Raw genomic sequence first — 19436 nt, 5'->3', positions numbered from 1 at the left:
AATATTTGTAGAATCTGTATTCCGGAATTTTTCTCATATTAGATTTTACGTCGTCTAATTTTTTCCGTATCAAATTCAAAACGAATTCGAATTTAGCGTATCAAATTCAAAACGAATTCGAATTTAGTAAATATGGTTAGAGATATCCAAAAGGTTAAAAAAAAAAAGAGATTGAAATATGTATTTCAAATTTGTAAATGTAATTCAAAGCGCCAATAAATCTTCATCGTTCTTTAAAGATCAATTAATTATCTAAACATCCATTCTAACAACAATAAATCTTCATCATCTAAAAATCAATTAACTATCTAAACATCCATCAATTAGTTACTATCATTACAGGAACTATGAAAGTGTAAAAATCTGAAAGTATCGATGGCACCGTATAAAAGAATCAACGGTATAGTTTACAGAAAATAGCACAATTTACACTGTTATGAAATCAGAATGAATCAATAAAATATCTTTATGTAATACCAGAAACACTGGTATCAAGTTCCCTCTCGTCTGCAAACACGTGCTTCTGTGTACACCCTGCCAGGTCTGCAGAAGTAACCTTTGTGAGGAGAACAATGCGCATCCTCTGAGCACACGCACAGTCCTTCAAGAGCGCATCCATTTTTCTTTATAATCACTCCCTCCTTTCCTACTCCCAGAACACCATCAGTCCACTCACTGGAGAAAAGTCCCTTAGGATCGTATTTGTTTTTGGCTGCTAGAAACGCCTCGTATTTGTTATATTTTTTCATCACTGCATCGAACGCAATGTTTCGGTTCTTTCCCCAGTGTGGCAGAGCTCCATACTTCACTAGAGCCATTTGCTCAATTTCCTCCAGCACATCTTCGTACAGTCGGGGAGTGTTGATATCATGGGCTCGATAGTAAGTAATATCGATGTCTACTGCATCTTCTTGATTTCCCAAATAAGCGCTTGAAGCTTTCACATATCGCATCAGAATACCATAGTACAGTTCAATTCCACACAGGCTGCTGGGAATCAAGTCACGAAGTTTTTTTTATGTCGAGAAGAAATTGCTGGATCTTCGAGAGGCCCACGCTGAATCCATTCTGAAAGTAGAATAAGCCTTTGATTCGAGGATCCCATCCACATGTTGTCTCAAGTCCGTCCTCCGGGCTACTAAGACACGAACCAGCAGATTGCAGTTTGTTCTGATAACCAATCACTGGATATCCCAAAAACAAGGAATCCATGTTCTCCAGTCCTGTGCCGATTCCAAAAATGATAGAAGCCTGAAACTGTGATAGAACGCATTTGCCCTCAGCGTTATTAGCCAGTTCTTCAACCTCCTCTGCAAGAAAATTTGAGAAGAGTTAATTTGATTATATCAACTATAGGTGATATTGATATCTGCATGTGTATCAATTTCTGTGAGTATCCATGTTGGATTATGTTACCTGCTTCCCTCAGAATAGCTAGAAGAAGTGTGGAAGTAGGGCGAAACCCTATGAAGTCATTGAATCCATCCCCAGGCGTATTAACAGGGACTCGATCGTCCACTCTGTAAACGGCTTTTCTCTGCGCAGGGTACCACGCAACATCTGCGAACTCATGCTCCAGGCCAAACAGCAATATCCTGCTTTCAAGGTTGAAGTCATCACTCTGAATGTTTGTTACGGATCGCTTGAACAAAGGTTGCAGTTGGAGGGTTACCTGCACAACACGGGCAGAAAGCCCTAACGTTAGTACGGGGCCGGAGAAGCTCTATGCTTGATTCTCTATCGAAATTAGAGGAAGAATATTATAGAACATATACACTGGAATAACCGTTACTATTCTTATTTAACTCTTATTTGATGTAAAGGAAATTCAAATTCACTTTTATTTTTTATTTTTAATGTGATGTGAAGGAAATTTTAACTCACTTTTATTTTTAATTTTGAGAATAGTTTTGAATTTGACCAACAAAATGAGATGTTGAGATATTTATATGATTCCAAAATATTTTAGAAAGCTAGCTTAGTAAAGTTAATTAATATAAAAAATATTTTTTAAAAAGATATCAAGAAGTTTAATGGATAAAAGTAAGGTTAATTAAGATAAAAAAGACGTTTTAGTTATGTTTATTTTAGAATAAGATTGTTAAAATTTTAATTTAATTAATAATTATTAAGTGATTTTATAGATTTTATTTTATTTTTAATAATAGTTAATTAAAAGTTTAAATTTATATTAAGTGTCGTGATGGTTTTTTATTATTTTATTTTAATTAAATGGATTAGTAATTAAAAAAATGTCATATAAATATGAAATTAGTTATGAGTAGTTTGATGATAAAAGTTACTTGAACGAAGTCTTCCTACTCTTGAAAACCCTCTCTAAAAGTTAGTAAGAAGAAGATGGTAGTGACCGATGTTGAAATAGGAATTCAGGTGGGAGGACGTCTCCTCTAGAAACACATGTCAAATGCGGGCCTGTCGTGGATCAGCGTACGTTTCAAGTCCGCTTATCAACTTAGATGCTTTTGGATCAGTGTTAAGGACCCTGTGCTTAACGACGACAAAGCTTTTCAATCTCGCCCGTGATTGGTTTATTTGCTTAATTTTTTCATTCGCATGAATTCCAGTGCCATAATACGAGAGGAAGGTTGGCACGCTGTGTACTCTGGATCATCTGGTTCCCTTTGTTTGCATCATCTTGACCTCAACTTTTTTGGATTGCGGTTTCCATGGCCGGGAAATACTTAAAATTGTATCCCTCGGCACGATGGATTAGTTTAGGAATTTCATGGTTTTTGTGTTGAAATATTATTTTCAACTGTAGGGCCAGTCCTTTGCTATACCCCTGCACTGATGAATCAACAGCCATACCTTTGCATTGATAAATCTGCCATTAAACAGCCGCAGCTCCAGTGCTTTCCTGAATCAGCGATTACACAACAATTTACTACGGAATAGTGGTCATTCACGGAATGATGGTAATTTATTGCTGTGGTTGGTAAATGTAGGTAGAATTTTAATTTTTTTTTTTAATTCACAAGTGTAGTTTTGTTTTTAGGGCAAAAAGAAAAATGTGAAGTTCAGTTTTTGTTGAACATGAAAATGTAATGTGAGACACAGCAGTGTGTTAATTTTCTTTTGAACAGAGTTCTCTTTGTAATGCACAGCAGTGCAGAAGTTTTTTTTGATGTACACAGCAGCGTGTATGTATGAATGAAATTTACACACAGCAGTGTAAAATGTTTCAAGAAAGAAACAGAGTGTTACAGCAGTGTCAATTCTGAGCAGAAACAGAGTGTTACAGCAATGTTAATTCTGAGCAGAAACAGAGTGTTTTGTAGATGCACAGGAGTGCACACAGAGCAGTGCAAAGTGCAGACACAACAGTGAAAAATAGCGTGTTGATTTTTTAAGAGGAGACAAAGTATTTTGTTTTCTGTAATGTACAGCAGTATAGACACAGTAATGTAATTTCTGTTTACAGCATGAAGTTTCTTTTAAGTTTTGAACTGTCTTTAAAGTAGTCTTGTAGAAATCTCTTTATTAGATGAAGTATTGTAAATGAATACAACTTCCCTTTTGTTGTGCATTGTTGAAATTCAGTTTTCAAAAATAAAAAATAAAAAAAAAATTGTGTTGTTGAAACACCAGTTTCACCGTTGCTGCATCACCAAACTACGTTGCTGCAACACCAAACTGTGTTGCTGAAACACCGTTTCCAGCAAACGATTTTCAGTTTTCTGAGTTTAAAAAAAAAAACAGAGTGTTAAAACAGAGCATTTTTTTTTTTTGGCTATCCGTTATGGAATTATCATAAATTTCCAACATGGTATCAGAGCTAGTCCAGGCTCTTTGAAGTGTCAAAGAAGCTGAAGGAAGGGTTTATTGTTGTAGCAGCTTCACCAGCAGAGTGAAGACAGTCAGTGATTTTTTTTTACACAGTCAAGTATTGAAAGAATGGCCAGCACCAGCGTGGGTATGTTTAATACCCAGCTCCCACAGTTCAATGGGAAAAACTATGACTATTGGGCCATAACCATGAAGGCTGTATTTGCCTCACAAGATTTATGGGAATTTGTTGAATATGGATTTGAAGAGCCAGCAAATGAAGAAGAGTTTAATGGATTAACTCAGGCAGAAAAAGAGCTGTTGAAGAGCAATAAGAAGAAGGATTCAAAAGCCCTTGTATTCTTATATCAAGCAGTGCATGAGAGTGTGTTTCCAAGGATAGCAGCGGCCAAGACATCCAGAGGAGCATGGCAAACTCTCAAGACAACCTATCAAGGCATGGAGAGAATGAAAACAACAAAAGTACAGTTGTTGAGGAAAGATTTTGAGAATCTGCGCATGGAGGAGTCAGACAATATTGACTCATTCTTCACACAAGCAATTGGATTGATCACACAGATAAGGTCTCATGGAAAAACTCTTGAAGAAAGGAGGATTGTGGAGAAAATATTGAGGGTCCTACCCTCAAGGTTTGATGTGATTGTCACCACCATAGAAGAGACAAAGGATCTCTCAAATTTTTCAGTTGATGAACTCCATGCATCACTGATAACACATGAGCAGAGGCTGAGTAGAAACGAAAACTCATCTCTAGAGCAAGCCTTCAAGACCCAGATGTCCTTTAGAAGAGGAAGAGGTCAAGGTAGAGGAAACAAGAGAGGAAGAGGCAGAAGTCAAAACAGAGGTGGAAGGAACAGCCCAGCAAATCCTCAAGGAAGAGGCGACAATCCAAATCAGAACCAAGGCCATGGTAGCAACCAACAAAGTGGACAACATCATGCTCAAGGACAAAGGTATGAAAAATCCAATCTCCAATGTTATTATTGTAAAAAAATATGGGCACTATGCCAGTGAATGTAAGAAGAAGCAGCATGATATGAACAATAGATCTAATGCAAATATTACTAGAGAAAATATCAGCCAAGATAATGTATTGTTAGCTTGTAATATGGCTGAAACAAACAGTGAAGATATATGGTTTCTAAATCCCGGTTTTAGTAACCATATGACAGGAAACTTAGCCATGTTTTCTGCTTTAAATCAAAGTGTGAAATCACAAGTTACACTTGGGACTGGTAGCAAAATCTCTGTTATGGGAAAAGGAGAAGTTAAAATATTTACAAAGAAAGAAGAAAGAAAAACCATAGCAGATGTCTATTATGTTCCTGGAATGAGGTGTAACCTCTTGAGTATTAGACAGCTTGTCCATAAGGGGTACAATGTTTTCTTTGAGAATGATGTATGCACCATCATGGATAGAGCACCCAGCAACCGATGCATTGCTAAAGTGAAGATGACAAGGAACAGAATGTTCCCTCTTAGAATAAGAGCAGATTTGAAAAATAAAGAAGAAATTGCAGCAGTGACACAAGAGGCTTTCCAAAGCATGCCAAAAGGATGAAAATTGGTTGTGGCATTTGAGATTTGGACATCTCAACTTTGGAGGTCTTAATTTATTAAGTAAAAAGGGAATGGTAAGAGGATTACCATTGATAGAGAAACCGGACAGCCTTTGTGAAGGCTGCATATTGGGGAAACAACACAGAGAAAGTTTTCCAACCAGGAAAAGCATAAGGGCAAAGACACCCTTAGAAATTGTCCACTCAGATTTATGTGGACCGATGCAAGCTCCATCACTTGCAGGTAGTCAATATTTTCTAACATTTATTGATGACTTTACTAGAAAGACTTGGGTTTATTTCCTGAAGAACAAAAGTGAAGTGTTTGAAAAATTCCGAAATTTCAAAGCACTTGTGGAAAATCAGAGTGGGCTGCGTATCAAAGTTTTGAGAACAGACAGAGGAGGTGAGTATATCTCCAAAGAATTCTTGCAGTTTTGCAGAGAAAATGGAATTCACAAGCAATTTACAGCCAGCTATACCCCGCAGCAAAATGGAGTTGCTGAAAGGAAAAACAGAACAATCATGGATATGGCGAGGAGCATGTTGAAGGCAAAGCATTTGCCAAATGATTATTGGGCTGAAGCTGTACACTGTGCAGTATATATTTTGAATAGGTGTCCTACAAAAGCAGTGATGAACAAAGTGCCAGAAGAAGCATGGAGTGGGAGAAAGCAAGGAGTCACCCACATGAAATTTTTTGGATGTGTGGCCTATGCACACATTCCGGATCAGCTAAGGAGAAAGTTGGATAGCAAAGGGGAGAAATGTATTTTCATTGGATACAGTGAGGAATCCAAAGCTTACAGGTTGTATATCCCATCCACCAAGAAGTTTTTTGTGAGCAGAGATGTTCAATTTATTGAGGAGGAAGCTTGGGATGGAAGCATAGAGAAAACAGTTAATGTTAAAAACTGTTTGTCTCATGATGATGATGATGAGGAGTTGGCTGAAACACATCCCCAAACAGCAGCGCCAACAACAGAACAGCAAGAGACACCCTTGAGAAGAAATGAAAGTGCTTCTCCAAGCACACCACAAGGAGGAAATTCAAGTGCTTCTTCAAGCACTTATACACCAAATGAAAGAGGTAAGAAGTTTAGAAATTTAAATGACATTTATGAACAAGAAGCAACAAATGAAGGTATGAATTCTTTATTTGCTTTATATTGTCATGTTGAAGACCCTATTCATTTCGAAGATGCAATTAAGGATAGGAAATGGATAGAAGCTATGGATGAGGAGATTAATGCCATAGAAAGAAACAAAACATGGGATTTAGTTGACCTACCAAAGGGAAAAGAAGTCATTGGAGTTAAATGGGTTTACAAGACCAAGAGTAATGCTGAAGGCAAAATAGAAAGACACAAGGCAAGGCTGGTTGTCAAAGGATACAAACAGCAGTATGGGAGAGATTATGAGGAAACTTTCGCACCGGTTGCTAGAATGGAAACCGTGAGAGCAGTGTTGTCCATAGCAGCACAAAACAAGTGGAAAGTTTACCAAATGGACGTGAAGTCAGCATTCCTAAATGGAGTGGTAATGGAAGAGGTTTACATTGAACAACTTCTAGGCTATGTGAAGAAATACCAAGCGCACAAAGTGTGCAGATTGAAGAAAGCTCTTTATGGGCTGAAGCAAGCACCAAGAGCATGATATAGTAGGATAGATTCCTATCTACTGGAAAATGAATTTGACAAATGTGAGGGAGAACCCACCATCTACATCAAAGAAAAGGATGGTAAGATTTTAATTGTAGTGTTGTATGTTGATGATGTGATTTTTACAAGTAATGATGACTACCTCATTGAAAATTTTAAATCAGTCATGAAAAAAGAATTTGAGATGACTGACATAGGTTTGCTGAGATACTTCTTAGGAATAGAAGTAGATCAAAATGAAAATGGAATTTTTATCTCTCAAGCAAGATATGTAAATGAAGTGTTGGAAAAATTCCACATGCAAGAGTGCAAGGCAGCAATCACTCCCACAGTAATGGGATTAAAACTCAGCAAAGAGGACAGCAGCAAGGATTTTGATCCTAGTCTATACAAGAGCATAGTAGGTAGCCTCATGTATTTGACTGCAACTAGGCCAGACATAATGTATGCTGTTAGTCTAATTTCCAGATTCATGGAGAGACCAAAAGAAGCACATTGGCAGGCAACAAAAAGGATTCTGAGGTATGTTAAAGGTACTAAAAGGTTTGGGATTTTATATACTGTCTCAGAATGTTCAGATTTAGTTGGATACACTGACAGTGATTGGGCTGGAAGTGTAGATGACCGGAAAAGCACATCTGGTTATGTTTTTCACATGAGTTCAGGAGCTATTTCATGGGCTTCCAAGAAAAAGCCAATTGTGGCTTTGTCCACAGCAGAAGCAAAGTGCATGGCAACTACAACAGCAGCATGTCAAGCAGTTTGGATGAGAAGGATGTTAAGGAGCTTAGGCCAAGAGCAGGCAAAAGGAACTGTGATTTATTGTGACAACAGTTCTGCTATTGCATTATCCAAAAATTCTGTGTTTCATAAGAGAATGAAACACATTGACACAAGGTTTCATTATATCAGAGAGTTGGTAAATAATGGAGAAATTGTCTTAGTACATTGTAAAACTCAGGAGCAGGTTGCAGACATTCTAACCAAGCCTTTGGGACAGAAAAGTTTTGAGTTTTTGAGGAAATGTCTAGGTATGATTGATAAACCAGAAGTTGAAACTAAAGGGGAGTGTTGAAATATTATTTTCAACTGCAGGGCCAGTCCTTTGCCATACCCCTATACTGGTGAATCAACAGCCATACCTCTGCATTGATCAATCTGCCATTAAACAGTCGCAGCTCCAGTCCTTTCCTGAATCAGCCATTACACAGCAATTTATTACGGAATGGTGGTCACTCACGGAATGATGGTAATTTATTGCTGTGGTTGGTAAATGTAGGTAAGATTTTAATTTTATTTTATTTTAATTCACAGGTGTAGTTTTGTTTTTACGGCAAAAGGAAAAATGTGAAGTTCAGTTTTTGTTGAACATAAAAATGTAATGTGAGACACAGCAGTGTGTTAATCTTCTTTTGAACAGAGACAGAGTTCTCTTTGTAATGCACAACAGTGCAGAAGTTTTTTTTGATGTACACAGCAGCGTGTATGTATGAATGAAATTTACACACAGTAGTGTAAAATGTTTCAAGAAAGAAACAGAGTGTTACAGCAGTGTTAATTTTGAGCAGAAACAGAGTGTTATAGCAATGTTAATTCTGAGCAGAAACAGAGTGTTTTGTAGATGCACAGGAGTGCAGACACAGCAGTGCAAAGTGCAGACACAGCAGTGAAAAACAACGTGTTGATTTTTCAGAGGAGACAGAGTATTTTGTTTTCTGTAATGTACAGCAGTACAGACACAGTAATGTAATTTCTATTTACAGCGTGAAGTTTTTTTAAAGTTTTGAACTGTCTTTAAAGTAGTCTTGTAGAAATCCCTCTGTTAGAGGAAGTATTGTAAATGAATACAATTTCCCTTTTGTTGTGCACTGTTGAAATTCAGTTTTCAGAAAATATTTTTTTTGTGTTGCTGAAACACCAGTTTCACCGTTGCTGCAACACCAAACTACGTTGCTGCAACACCAAACTGTGTTGCTGAAACACCGTTTCCAGCAAACGATTTTCAATTTTCTGAGTTTTAAAAAAAAACAGTGTTAAAACAGAGCTTTTTTTTTTGTCTGTCCATTATGGAATTATCATAAATTTCCAACATTCTGTCCCTTAATGAAAAATACGACGAAGTTCATACTTGTCTGGATTTTCTCACGCATGACATTATCAGATCTTTCTACCACCACAGACGTAGTGAAAGGAGCTCTTGGTGGTTCTGAGGAGGTTACATAGGGCAATTTTGAATTGATGGCAGATTTTGGAATATTTTGAAGATACAATTACAACTAACTAAACTGTTTAATTTTTAACCTCACTGATGTGTTATTCAGATTTTTTAAATATTAAAAAACCTTTTTTAAATATTAAAAAAACCTGCAATAGAGTTACTCACAGCGAAGTCAACTGTTTGAGTGATGGGTCAATCAAATTTCAAAAATATTAAAAAATCTAAAAAACCGGTGGAATAGACTTATGATGAGTATTTGTCACAGTCACCAAAGTTATGATTAAGTTTTTTCTCTGAGTTGTTTTTACAGGGCGTCAGAGGCATTTGTCAGAGTCACCTCATTGCCCATCAATTAAGTAGACTAACGGCTACCGTTAAAATATGGGATTGACCAATAGTCACATTTGGAACATGACATTAAATGGACTAATTGTCACCTTGGGAACATGGGATCGACCAACAACGATATTTAAAATATGGAATTGACTACCAAACACTTAAAAATATGTAACTAACTATCACTAGCAATATAGAACCAACCACCACCTCAAGTTGAAAATAAAAATTTAAATATTTATTACACTACCCAAAAATTACTAACTATTACTAACAATAAAAAACTAACCACCACCTCAGAGTTTGAAAGTTTATTACTACCTACAATTTTTGATGTACTGAAAAACCTGACACTAATAAAATTTCAGAATGTCGTCCACATACAATATCCTCATAAATTAGTTGATAAAATTTCAGAATAGTTGAATTGAGGCTTCTGTGATTCATAATATTTGCAAGAATAACTTAGGCGTAAATCACATGTAGTCGACACGTTTTGAACCAACTAGTGTGGTTCATCGTCAGGACAAGTTGAAGAAACAGATCCAACTTAGCATGATAAATAGTCTGAGCAGAGTCTCCAACGGCTAGACTGACTAACGGCTAATTTTGACCTTAGGAGCCAGGTCAAATTATTATTTATTAATTTAATATTATTTTTATTATTATTATTATTTTTCTCTTTTTACCTAATTTAACTTATTTCCATAGAAAAATAATAATAAAAATAAAAATAATATTAAATTAATAAATAATAATTTGAGGTGGCTCCTAAGGTCAAAATTATCCGTTAGTCAATCTAGCCATTGGAGACTCTGCTCAGACTATTTATCATGCTAAGCTGGATCTGTTTCTTCAACTTGTCCTGAAGATGAACCACACTAGTTAGTTCGAAACACGTCGACAAATGTTTGTCTACATGTGATTTACGCCTAAGTTATTCTTGCAAAAATTTCAGAATGTCATCCACATACAATATCCTCATAAATTAGTTGATTACTTCCATGAAAAACCTAACACTAATAAAATAAAATTTCAGAATGTCATACATATACAATACCCTCAGAAATTATTTAGGAATATATATGTGCGAGTTCTATCGGAATCAAAGAAAGAAACTCTGGTTGACCAAGAGAATTGATAGACATATCCTCAATGTTCAAAAAAAAATTAGATTGATATATGTATACCAAATTTTTAATTTTAATTCAAAGCGATATATAAAGAATAGGGAAATGACATTTTTTTTCATTTAGCGCTAATATTTGACACGTTGACCTTAATTCCATGGCCAGTTCCAAAATTCTCGAATAAGGACATAAGTAAGCTAAATTCAACCTCACTCCTCAAAAATAATTCTTACATAACTGGCCCAATAAATCTTAATCGTTCTCTAAAGATCAATCAATTATCTGAACAGCTATCATAATCACAATAAATCTTAATTATTTTCTAAAGATATGGACGTGCGTAATTAAGATTTGTCTGATGAATTCCAAACGTTGTAAAATAAAATATATCCTTTCATTAAGGGAATAAGGCATCACTACCTGGGAAATAACTCCAAGAACACCAAGTGAAACTTTAGCTGCATTGAGATCTTCATCTGCCTCAGTGATGTCCACAACTTTTGCATATCCCTCGCCATGGGAAGCAGGGACTACTAATCGCATCCCCACAACATATTCATGAACCGCACTTCCCTTGCCAAACAGCGAACTGCCGTGAGACCCGGTGCCTAGCATTCCCCCAAGAGTTACACCTAACCAGTAAGGCGAATGAGGCAAAGCAAGCCCTTCTCTTGCAGCAGCGTCAATGAGATTCTCTAGGGTTATGCCACTCTCAAACGTCATTGTCATCCCGGGCTTGTCGACAGAGACAACACGATCCAGGTCGCGAGTGCTGATTATGAGACCTGACTCTCCACCAGGGCATACAAGCTTGGGAATACTGTGCGAGTAACGCGTCACAACTCTCATTTTTTGGTTGTTCCGAACGGCCACCGCAACCGAAGCCAGAAGTTCATCTTCCGTAGAAGGATACACAACTTCGGCAGCCTTGCAGATACTTCGATCGGGAAATGATCCATAAGCATTCGAAACTGTGCAGTTCTTCAACTCGTTAGAACATTCCACAACGGGACCCGGCGGGCTACATTTCACAAACCCTAACAGAAAAAACACAATAATTGCTTGAAACGCCATTTAAAAGAATAGCAACGCGAGAGTGCAGACAACGAATTATATAAACAGCATGAACAGAGTGGGAATGGCTTCCATATATAATGTAGGAACATAATTCTAAACGATCCTTCATATAATTGAGTTGCGTGCGTGAGTAATTTTCAGCGAGATTATTTTAATAAAAATGGAGTGGGTTGATAAAACGTATAGAATTCCACCGTTCAACGACCTTTTCATATCTGATTCTACTCACAACACGAAATTGCAGTATTTTAACCAATTCTCCGTCATAATTAATAAATTTTCAAAAATTCATCCTCTAACATTGTCTTCGGTTGCAGTTGATAGAAGAATTCATTTGATATATTCATTAATTTCTGTGTCACAAGCCAGAATTTCGTCATCAGAATATTAGCGAAACACGTAACAATGGTAGATCACGGAACATGTATGGGATCGTGAGGTTGGCTGTTTCTATGATTCACGATACTTATAAGATGAACGATCTCTAGGCTATGCACTAAGAAGGCAATGTGCAATAAAAACATAACTCCTTAGAAAAATCTGTAATGAAAATAAAGATGCAGAACGAATGGAAGAAACAATGGAAAAATGTTAGAATGTATAAGAACGTAAATCTATGAAGTCCATATACCCTTTTCGTGTTCTGGTTAATCCATGTTGAAAAGAGAGCTTGACTGGACCCGCAGCAAAAGATTTTACTTGGGCTGTACGTAAAATACTCACTCTTTCTGCAACATGACTGAAAAGACCAAGCCAAACCTACGAGTTGTGATCAGGGTGCTCTATGATGTAATACTCTATGATATGGAATACTCTATGATGTAATACTCGCTGAAAAGCCATCCACAAAAATACTCTATCATGTAATACTTATTGAAAAGTCACCACAAAAATGCTCTATCATGCAATAATTATTGAAAGTCATCCACAAAAATACTCTATGATGTAACCTATCAAGGTGTTACGGCTGAAACAATCCATTATACCTCGACAACAAAGTGCTTAAGACATTTTCCACACAAGAAAATACGATATTGACGATTGCAATTAAGGTCGGTCCATAATTGAGCTGCTTTTACTGTATTCTATGGATTCCTAAATATGAACATCTAGAACTTTAACTAATCACTTTAATAGGCAAATTATATTATTAAACGTAATAAATATGTATTTTTCTTTATTTTTTGGGATGTAAACTTGCAATTAATTCTCATTGTTCATTATTTATAACAGATTTGATTTGAGTTTATTTTGTAAATAATTCTTAATTTTGATTTTAATTGTTATTTTTTTTTAATATTATAATTTTTCTTAAATATTTTTTTCCCTCTAGATTTTCAAAAAAAACATAAAACGAGGCTGGTCATGGGAAAATTAACAAAGTTAATATAAAAAATTCACTTTAGCATTTTTTTTAACTATAGTGAGTACAAGGTTACTAGAGTCATTATCTAATTGGACAATAAAAAATATAGGAAGACAATTGAAAAGATTAAAGTGCACATAAATCATCATTTAGACTCACCAGAATCATAAGCTTCCACTAGAAGGGGTACCTTACTCTAGGGGATGACCAAATGAGCTTCCATTGGAATTTTCTCTTTTTCCTCATTCCTCTCTAGTAGTATCCTACAAAGAAAGAGCTTAAGTGCCATTAAATGACCACAATATACATAATAGATGTCCATAGTATCCATATACTAGTTGCATCATCCTTGGAAATGGCTCGTATATGGAATCCAATCAACAATTTTAGCTAGCACCTATGTATTAGTCAAACAATGTCGCTCCTCTGTATTTTGCCTTTCCACCTGCTTGATTTATGCTTGAATCAACTTAAGAATACGCTCGCTATAACTTTGAGTAGAGCTCTTTACCCTCTATCGGGAAAGAGAGTCACCTTGCTCTTGGAAACACATAGTGCCTCCCTTTCTTCAACCTCATTGAAAGGGCATACATACCGAGAGCCAATTGATAGGTGACAAACTAGATTTGAGGTTGAGATCACCCAAGGTAAAAGCTAGAGGTTGGACACAGTTAAACATGTCATAAGGTGGATGATTACACATACTACCATAGAAGATGTGTTTGACAAAGATATAGGATGCAATTATGGCTGAGAGAGAAGGCCTTAAGAGTACTCAACAACATGATCGCTAGTTGAACAAAGGTCATGTCGAGGCAGGAAAAACTAGACGACATGTTGAAGAGCCCAGAAAAATATAGAGTAGAAACCTTGGAACCAAGAGATATAAATAGAAATACAAGGGAGTTCGTTAAAGAAAAGGAGTCTAAATGTATTAGAACAAAACCATAAGGAACCATAATTCACTTCTCAACGCATCTTGGAGCTGAAAATGGATTTCTCCCATGTGCTAAATATTATGTTGTTGCAGCATGAATGTTCATCCTTGCCTAAAATGATTGTGGAACATTGGAGGAATTGTAACACCCTCCTCCCACATCTACCTAAGAAACCAACCAGCCGAGGTAAACATGCGACGAGAGGCCACTATGATATGATTCGACCTACTAAGTCACATTAAGGAAGTCGAACCACTGGAAACACACCATACAGACATTCATCATCAGCATTAGGACCCTCAAGAACCAATCCAACCTTTCTGCCAACCAGCTCCTAGGTCCCACTGAGATTTTTTACTACTTAACCTCTCGATGCTCTCATGCTATGGGCATGCCAGTGTATAGGAAACTCTCGACGCTCTCACAGGATTGTAAGACAGCATCCAGGAACTATTCTGCGCAGTGTTGTGCCAACATCCCTGGGATTTGATTCAGTTTCTCAGGCCCAGAGCTTAGGTCACTGTCCGAGAATTGAATGCCATCTTCAGAATAGTAAATTAACTAGGAAATGATAGTATAAATGCAATCACTTGAATAATACCTTTACTAGACCCCCACTAGGCATGACAGACATCTCGTCAAACATATCACGAATATGTAATCTATAGGTGTAAATAACAGATATGAGCATAGGGGTCTCATACTTAGCTGAGGATCGCTAAGAAACATTGATGCCTCAACACATCAACTACCATTTCATCCATTAAGTCATAGATACATTGTTAATTCATTTACCAGCAGAAACATGATGAGAGCCATACATAGCTACTGTCATAATACATATACATAACCAACATAATAGTAGCAGAAATACCAATGAAATCACAACCATATAAACCACATATAACCAATATAATAATCATATAAATACAAGAAGAAATAACCTCATATTGATGATCGAAAATTCAAACCTGGGATGGGACTTCCACTTTACACCCAACCATAAAATGGCTAAGCCAAATCTCTCTTTATCCATTCACCCTCATGCCATATTCCAAGCATGAATGTGGGATCTCATAAAACAAATCAATTCAAAACCATCCAGGACTTCCATAGGCCATCCACCTCAACCCATCAAATAATGATTCCACCTCACGGTCGGACATCACCAAAACTATCATCAGATTAGTCTCTATCCTAGCCATCCAGGGCTTGAGATCGTTTGTTCCAACCAAGGCTCCAGGACTAGTAACTCAGCTCACAATTGTCGCTGGGTTACAGAGTGTTTGTCCAACCAAGGCTGCAGAACTAGTAACTCAACCCACCAAGGGCTCCAGAGCATTTGTCCAACCAAGGCTAGGGGACTAGTAACTCAACCCAAGTTGTTACATGGCTTTAGAGCATTTTTCCAACCAATGCTCCAAGAACTAGTAACTCAACCCAAGCTAAGGAAAGATGAGAACCAACCAAAACAAAACAAGGAAAATAACTGCACAATCTGCATGGCTATCTAGGAAATGGAAAGGCTAGGCAATCCAATATCAATCCAGGCAATCCTCCATTCCAATGACACATCATGTCTAATAATCCACATGCATATGCAGTGCATGCCAAAATTAGTGAGGAAAACATACATGCAACTTGGTACCTGCAAGAAAATATCATTGTAGTTGTTGATCACGATGTCCTGTTGCATTTTCCTACTCTTCCTTTGCCTTCTTGCTCCAAAAATCCAGGTATGCCACACCCTCCAAGAGTGCTCCAAGAAAAATCTAAGTATCCAAGAGTATGAGAGAGAGAGAATAATGAGAAAGCTCCAAAGGTGAACTTTTAAAAGATTACTAATTGATCCTCAAAAGCATTTTTATGAATGATGCCTCTATTTTCTTCATTTTCCATTATTTTCATTCAATTTCCTCCTCACATGCAACGTGTGACATTTCACCTCCCTTTTCTCCTAATTTCCATTATTTTCATAAATAAATGTACCAAAAATTCCATTTTTCCTTTCCAAAGCCTTGGCCATTTCCTTTTCCAATTTCCTTAGCCATTAACCAATCACAAGTGATCCCCATCACTAGGATTTTTGTAGAACATTAAACTTGGAATAAGTGTCCCATCAACCATGGTTATTATTTTTCTTTTATTAACTTTTATTAGATGGAATTTTCATGAGCGCTATTACAGAACCCCCCCCCCCCGCCTTGGGGGAACATTGTCCTCGGTGTTCAACAACACCTATAACCACAAGACTACTATAAGAAAAATATATTGTTGATGGAGTTTTATGACTTAGCTCAATGTAGTATTTACAATGATCATCCTTCTTAGAATAAAACCAACATGAAAACATAACAACATAACATCATAATGACATGACACCCATACCTCTTATTGGAGATTTATAGCATATATCATGGCAATATTTACAACTATATACATATGTACATATAGAAATTTCACCAAAACATTAAATAAAACATATACCAAAACACCATAGAAAAATTGCTTTGCCTCAACCTACAAACAAGGAAGGATACATAGCCCGCATCTGATCCGCCATCTCCCATGTAGTTTCATTGGTCCCAAAGTGCTTCCTTTACACCTTAATTTTCTCAATTTCTTGGTTCCAGAACATGAGCACATTTTTCTGCAATATACATTGAGGCTCCGACTAGAATTCTCCATTTGGTTCCACCTGCAATATAGACAAATCAATCACATGCTCAACATATTTAACATACTTCTTAAGTAATGAAACATGGAAAATATCATGGAATTTCACTGTCGGAGGCAGTGCAAGTCGATAAGCTACTAGCCCAATCCTCTCATTGATACTGAAGGGTCCAAAAAATTGTGTTGCTAGCTTGGCACATGATCTAATCCGTAAGGAGATCTTCTTTGGTTTTATACGCAAGTACGCGCCACGCTCACTGTATGCGCCACGCCAGTGGAGAAAAACACTGTGGAAATGTGCCCAGTGCATCGCGCAACCTATGTGCGTCGCGCCTACTACCAATGCGCCGCGCACACAACTCAAACCCATTTTTGTAATGTTTCCTCTGACTTTTGAATTTGAATGATGAAACTTTGTATCAAATTTTGCAGGGATGACAGATTTGAATATACCAATTTGAATAAAGAATCGTGGATTGTCACGGACATTTGGAGACGTAACTGCACGTGCTATTCTTTGAGAAAGGCGATGAAATGGTAAACTTTGGATGAAAACAATACCAGGACCTGTATATTTGATGTGGGAATCTATAGTTCTTGACACAGCAACAACACATGCTGCATCAACAACTAGTACTTCTCTAGGTGCCAAATTTTTCTGTACAACAAACCCTCTTGCAGCTATAAAAGCAAGGCCGCATCCAACCAGTTTCTGTCTCAAAATTCCCTCGCCACCAAAACTCCAGGACGCGCCCTCCTATTCACCGTAGTTGACATTGTCACATCATTAAGTGAACAGAGGTATGCATCTGGCTGACAAATAATTTCTCCACCAAAAGTGACCAGATCAATCAGAAGTATTCTTGCAAGAGACGGTGCTGCCACTCCAACAAAACCATCTTGGGAGCCAGAATTCACAAATGCAGTGGTTGCAAAATTCTTCCCAAAAAACCATTGCCATATACCGCCTCCATTCTCTGGAGGCAATATGTTTTCCATTTGAATAGATCCAGACATATAGCACATCATACCAGGCTTGGTAATGACTGTCTCATGTGGTTTTAACATAATCTGCAGTGTCTGAGCTTCTCCACCCAATATCTGGAATGGTATTACCGCTACCTGGGACTCTGGTACACATAAGGATGAAACGGAGTAGAAAGCGAAGGAGCAGCCATGGCGTTGCTACATATTTTGCAACATTTCTAATAGCCAAAACAATCACCCATCCATTTCCGGATACTTTCTGCACTAACTCTGTTTGGCTTCCTTTATGATTTTATGATGAACTTCTTTGTCTGCTTTGCAGGAATAGATGGCTGGAATTTCAACAAAGGTGACCAGGGCTGGGCCTGGAGATCTGTAGAACTTAAAAAGCCTTAACAATTACATATTTATTACAAAAAACAATTTTAACGATTTCTTCTTCAAAACAGAGTTTTGAAGAAGAATCATTCTCAGCATTATTGGTGATGAAAATTATGGAATGAAAACTTATTAGGAACATCTTCATGGCCTGCTGGCTTTATTAGACACTTTGAGGACTAAATTAACTAAACCCTAGACCCTAAAAGACCTAAAAACCTTAAATAACTCTTTGCTGACAAGAGGCCAAAACAGGACTATGAATGATTTCAAAATTGATTCAACAAACAGACCTAAACCAATAGGTACAAAGCATGAGGGGAAATGACTGACAAGACCTTTCCGTTAGATAATGGCATGTCCCTAGCGGAATGTAACTGAGTGAATCGAGCGAGACACGTAAAAAATGAAATGTAAAAGAGAACTTTTGATCGCTGACGGAGGGCTGATGGGACCGACTCTAGCATAGTGGGCAGCTCCTAAGAATATGGACGAGGTGAGATCCTTCATTGGTTTGGTAGGTTACTATAAGAGGTTCATCAGGAACTTCTTGCATATTGCTTATCCTATCACATCTTTGCAAAGAAAAGGTAAGAAGTTTGAATGGAGTGAGAAGTGTGAGGCTAGCTTTGTGCAGCTTAAGCAGTTGTTTCCGCATGCACTAATACTACAAATTACAGATCCAGATAAAGAGTTTGTGATATGCACAGATGCTTGCAAGAGAGGGCTTGGTGGAGTCCTTATGCAGGATGGACAGGTAGTATGCTATGAGTCATGGAAAATAAATGAGCACGAGAAGAACTATCCCACACATGATCTCAAGTTGGCAGTGATTATACATGCACTGAAGAGGTGGAGGTAGTATCTTCTTGGCAAGTGGTTTGTGCTTATGAGTGATCACATTGGGTTGAGGTATTTTTTTGACCAAACGAATCTGAATTCCAGGAAGGCTAGATGGTTGGCCACGATCAACAAGTTTGATTTTGAGATCAAGTACATCAAAGCTAAGGAAAATAGGGTGGAAGATGCTCTTATTAGATGGATACAGGTAGGCAGCTATGAGCTCCTATGGGATAGACTTACAAGATAGGATCTTGTAGGCATGAAAGTAGGGTGTAAGGTATATGGAGATTGTGCATAGGTTGCGGCAGGGTGATAGTATAGGTACAGGTAAAGGTTATGGTACATGTAGAGGTATAGGTGCAAGTACAAGTACATGTAGTGGTATAGGTACAAGTGGTAGTATAGGTACAAGTATAGGTACAAGTGTAGGTACACAGGGCATGGACTATTGTCTTACAAC

At 37.3% G+C, this 19436-nt stretch overlaps 2 pseudogenes; both read right to left on the bottom strand.

Annotated features, from left to right (window-relative positions):
- Positions 1–491: 491 nt before the first annotated feature.
- On the bottom strand, positions 492–11810 carry LOC149215090 (L-gulonolactone oxidase 2-like; annotated as a pseudogene).
- Positions 11811–14320: 2510 nt separating this feature from the next.
- On the bottom strand, positions 14321–17946 carry LOC149215089 (uncharacterized; annotated as a pseudogene).
- Positions 17947–19436: the final 1490 nt, after the last annotated feature.

This window comes from Pinus tabuliformis, chromosome 1_1 (assembly GCF_031772625.1).
Source record: "Pinus tabuliformis cultivar Carrire ecotype Pingquan chromosome 1_1, CPIR1, whole genome shotgun sequence".
In the NCBI taxonomy this organism is placed as follows: Eukaryota; Viridiplantae; Streptophyta; class Pinopsida; order Pinales; family Pinaceae; genus Pinus; species Pinus tabuliformis.
The sequence above is the reverse complement of the archived record's forward strand: the minus strand, read 5'-3'. Positions and strand labels throughout refer to the sequence as shown.